The sequence below is a fragment of the Chinchilla lanigera genome, unplaced genomic scaffold (genome assembly GCF_000276665.1).
Source record: "Chinchilla lanigera isolate Chin_1 unplaced genomic scaffold, ChiLan1.0 scaffold00078, whole genome shotgun sequence".
NCBI classification, from domain to species: domain Eukaryota; kingdom Metazoa; phylum Chordata; class Mammalia; order Rodentia; family Chinchillidae; genus Chinchilla; species Chinchilla lanigera.
Genome location: NW_004955479.1, coordinates 10709541 through 10714837, shown reverse-complemented (window position 1 = coordinate 10714837; position 5297 = coordinate 10709541). Strand labels below are relative to the sequence as shown.

Here is a 5297-nt window from a genome sequence, read left to right as displayed (position 1 = left end):
CTTTTTTTTTTAACCTTTTCTTTTTACAGAAGAAAAAAATGAACAGCCTGAAAGAATAACTAATATACATATATATATATATATATAAAATCTTCACCTAAAATCCATGTATTACTATTATTTTGTTCATTTTACATAAAAGGAAATAGTTGTAGCAATAGGTTATATGACTTGCCCAAGACATCCTACTAGCAAATGGCAAAGGCAGAGTATAGTCTAATTTTTAAAAGACTGTACTGCTACATTATCTCTTTGTAGATTTTCTTTTGTGTAATTGTTGCCTAACAGATTGCCCTAAAACTTAGTGGCTTAAAACATTATCTCACAGTGTCTGTGAGTCAGGCATCTAGGCAAGGCTTAGTGAGTTTCTGGTTCAGGCTGTCTTGTAGGCTATAGTCAGGGTCAGCTGGAGCATAGTCATTTCAAGGCTCAGCTAGGAAAGGTCCCACTTCAAAGCTCTCACGATTGTTGACATGGTTCATATCCTCCTGGCTATTGGACTGAGGGCTTCAGTTCTGTACTGTCCATTGTCTAGAGACCTCCCTTGATTCCTTAGTATGTAGGCCTTTCAGAACTTGGCAGCTGGTTTCTGTCAGGGTGAGCAAATGAGAAAGCAAAATGGAAGCCACTTATTTGAGTAATCTAATCTCATAAATGACATCCTATCATTTTTGCCATATTCTATTTATTAGAAGCAAGTCAGTAGGCCAACCTGTACTGAAGAGATTAACCAGGGGCATAAATACCAGAAGGCAAGATTATTGGAGCCACCTTAAAAGCTGCCTACCTTCGTGTGTGTGTGTGTGTGTGTGTGTGTGTGTGTGTGTGTGTGTGTTTAATTTTTTTTTTTTTTTCAGTACTAGAGATTTAACCTAGGGATTACTGAGCTATATCCCAGACTTTTTATTATTTTATTTTGAGATGAGGTCTTGCTAGACTTTGCCAGACTGATCTCAAACTTATGATCCTCCTAAATAGCTGGGATTACAGCCATGCCAGGCTTTAATTTTAAAACGGTTATAAATGTCCCTATACTAGGCATGGTGATGCATGCCTGTAATCCTAGCACTTGGGAGACTGAGACAGGAGGATCACTGCAAGTACAAGGCCAGCCTGAGATATCTAGCAAGACCCTATCTCAAAACACCAAAAATTAAATAAATAAATAACTGTCCCTAAGTTTCCATGGGGGAAGTTTTCAGGACCGCTTGGATACCAAAATCCCTTGAAGGTCAAGTCCTTTATATGAAATGGTGTAGTGTTTGCATATAATTTATGCATATTGTCCTGTGTACTTTAAATCATCCCTAGATTACTTATAATACCTAGTATAATGTAAATGCAATGTGAATAGTGGTTATACTTTTATTATTTAGGGAATAATAACTAGAAAAAAGTCTGTACATGTTCAGTACAGATACCATTTTGTAAAATTGTTTGTGCAGTAATAAGAGTTGAACCTAGGGCCTCACGTATGCTAGGCAAGTACTCTACCACTGAGCTAAATCCCCAGCCCTAAGAATATTTTTGGTGTCCATGGTTCACTGAACCTGTAGGTGAAGGACCTGAGGATACAGGGGGCTGAGTACGCAGACCTGTGAAAGGTTGCAGAGGTAATGAATTTTTTTTTTTTCCTGTGTTATTTGCAGGTAAATCACCAAAGTGATGCTTCATTACTCCCAAATATTTCCCACAAAGATTTTCTCTTTCATACCCAGAATGCAGTAATCAAAATCAGAAAATTGCCAGATACAGTGGCTCATACTTGTAATCCCAGCTACTTGAGAGGCTGAAGCAGGTTTGAGGACAGCCTGGGCAATTTAGTGAGACACTCTTTCAAAATAAAAAGCGTTAAGGATGTAGTTAAATGGTAGATCACTTGTCTGCTCGAGATGCTGTGTTCAGTCCTTCTTACCACCAAGAGATAAAGCAGAATATTGGCAATGATAAATTATTACCATCCAATCCTCAGATCCCAGTTTGTTTTAATTAGTTGTACTAATAATGTTCTTTGCAGCAGAAAAGATCTTGTTGATTATCTTTGCATTATGTTGTCATGTTGCTTTAGTCTCCTGTAATCTAGAACCTTTACTGTTTTTTTTCTCTTTAATTTCATGACCTTGACACTTTTTTTGTTTGTTTGTTTGTTTGTTGTTTTTTTGTTTTTCTTCCCGTACCGGGAATTGAACTCATGGCCTTGCACTTGCCGGGCAGGCACTATGCTGCTGAGCTAAATCCCCAGCCCCTATCTTAACACTTTTGAAGAGTTAAGCAAAGTATAGATCATACCTCAGCTCACCTTTGTCTGGTGTTTCCTTCTGATAGGTTCAAGCTCTGCAAGAGGATCATAAAATGATGCTGCATGCTCATGGATCTAGTCAGGCGGCACATATTAAGGGTTATCTCTTTATGGTGGTGATCACTTGGTGAAGGAAATATTGGCTATGATCGTTACCTGCTCCTTTGTAAAATAACTCCTTTGTAATAAAAACCACTTCATGCTGGGCGTGGTGGCACACAACTGTAATCCTAGCACTTGGGAGGCTGAGGCAGGAGGATTGTTGTGAATTGGAGACCAGCCTGGGTTACAAAGTGAGCTCAAGGACAGCCTGAACTGCATAGCGAGACCCTGTCTCAAAAAGACCAAATAAATAAATAAATAAAAATAAAAACCACTTCATGAGGAGGTTATCTAAAACTGTAACTCTCCCATTCCCCATCAAATTTCATATTCTTATTTACATATTTGTAGCATCACAGGCTCATGGTTTCCTTTTTTGTTCAGTGGATTACAATCTATTACTGTGCTCCAGTTGTCCCTCAATAGTCAGTGGAATCCTCTTCAAGTGTGTGTGTGTGTGTGTGTGTGTGTGTGTGTGTGTGTGTGTGTGTGTTTTGAGACAGGGTCTCGCTATGTAGTTCAGTCTGGCCTTGAAGTCACTATGTAGCCTAGGGTGGTCTCAAATTTGTGGCAGTCTTCCTGCCTCACCTTCCAAGTGTTGAGACTACAGATGTGCCTCACCTGGTTCTAGAATGCTATTTAAAAGTCAGGATCTAATGATGGTACACACCTATAATCCCACTATTCTGGGAGGCTGAGGTAGGAGAATCCCAAATACTATTCCAGCCTGGGCAGTTTAGCTACTTAGTAGGAGCTTGTCTCAAAAAAGAGCTAGAATGTAACTCACGGTGAAAGCCCTTGGTTCAGTATCTAGTACTGGGCGGGGTTACAAAGCCAAGATCTGTGGAGTGTTACAACGTGAACTTGTAGTCATGGATGCTATTGCTGTTAGGTACCCTTAGAGGAAAAACTAAGGAATTAGGGAATGCTGTATGTATAGATAAACATAATACACATATGCATATGTATGTGGCCTACATTTATGTGTACGTGTAGAGTTATCCCTCGGTAGCCACAAGGGAGTTGACTTCAGGACCCCGTTGGACACCAAAATCCCTGGATATTCAAGCTTCTTACAGAGAGTGGCATAGTACTTGAGACCAGCCTGGGCTATGTAGTGATTAAACTCAGTGCCTCACATATACCAGGCAAATGTTCTATCATTTTAGTTACAGCCTTAGCACTCAGATGCATTCTTTGGGAAACAAAAGAAAAAAACCCTTGAATTTATGGCTAGCTGAGCTTGCAGATGGAGACCTTACAGATAAGGAAAGCCAACTGTACACATGTTTATGTCTACATTTGTTTATTTATGTCTATATTTGAAAAACTGTGTGAGCCCTGCTGGCACTTCTAATTCACGTTCTGCCCCACAGAATTCATTCTAATTGTCTCCCTTTTCGTATTGTCTTGCCCTTACTCAACACTGTGAAGCTCAATTCTTTTTATCCTTAATACATTTACTTTCCTCAGTCTCCCTGTATGCATGCACTATTCCATTTCTGCTGTGCTTCTGTCTCCTGCATGAATGACCTGGTTTTTTTCCATGGTATTTAGTGATTGAACTCAGGATCTTTATACTGAGCCACATTACTGCTCCTTTTTAAAAAATTTATTATTTTGAGACAGGGTCTTGCTAAGTCAACAAATTTCCCAGGCTGGCCTCAAACCTGTGGTTTTCTTGATTCAGCCTCCCACAGTGCTAGGATCACAGGCATGTGCCACCATCTCAGCTCTTTATCTCATTCAGGCCCTAGCACTCCACATGGAATTTGTCCATGTGGATATCTTTTACATCTCATTTTACTTTGACACCCCCAGCATGGGCCACCCTTCTATCTGGTTTCCCTTTTCAGCCCACTTAGATTCAGGCTACATTGTATGGTCTCTCCATATCATCCTGGCACAGACGTCTTCCCTGTTCCCTATCTAATGACTTTAATGTGCTCAGGAAGGAGAAGATATTTTAACTATCGTAACAGTTCTTTGGATTCAGTTCAGTTTTCTTTGGGGGGGGCGGGATTCAGCTCAGTTTTCAATACAGTATTTAGATCCATTTCCTTTTGCTCTTATTGGCTCTAAATTGATCACTTCTGGACAAGGTGATCATCTATTTAACTTAATCTAGGTAAGTGATTCTGTTACTTTTATTCTAGGTAATCCCAGCTCCTTTCACATTTATATCTAAATTCTGTTATCTAATCATCATTCCTCCTTTTGCTGATATTAGAATGTTTTTCAAACTTCTGTATCCTTTATAAAAATATAGAACTCTCTTGCTTTATCTTTTTTCCCCCTTTGTGCTGTATAAAATAAGAACTCTTTAGGTAAAGTGTTACACACACACACACACACACACACACACACACACACACACACAAAGCTGGGTGTGGTGATGTACACCTGTAATTCCAGCACTTGGGAGGCTGGGGCAACCTAGCCTGGGCAACTTGACTGAGCAAGACCTTGTCTCAAAACTAAAAGTAAAAATAAAGAAAGGACTAGGGATGTAGCTCTGTGTGACAGTCTTGGGTTCAGTGCCTAGTACCACTCACAAAAAATAAAAGTAAGGATCAGTAAACATTTATGAACATTTTTAGCTACTCTCAGCTGTTTAAAATGTGTACATCCATACACACCTATTAGTATATAACAGTTGAGTCTAAGCCAGGTATGGTGGTGCACTCTTGTAATCCTAGCACTCAGGAGGCTGAGGCAGGAGGATCATTGCTACTTCGAGACCAGCCTGGGCTACAAAGTTAGCTGAAGGCCAAACTGAACTGCATAATGAGACCCTGTCTCAAAAAGACCAAAAAAAAAAAAGGAGATGTAGAATATTATTAATTTTACCACTTTCATTCTGTGGAAAGTAAAGGTAAAGGTAGTTATGGCACAG

The 5297-nt window shown here is 39.6% G+C and overlaps 1 protein-coding gene across 1 annotated transcript in view; it reads left to right on the top strand.

Annotated features, from left to right (window-relative positions):
• Zc3hc1 (zinc finger, C3HC-type containing 1) overlaps positions 1-5297 on the top strand; it is a gene marked incomplete in the record, with an annotated part of 24931 nt that overhangs the window by 2531 nt on the left and 17103 nt on the right.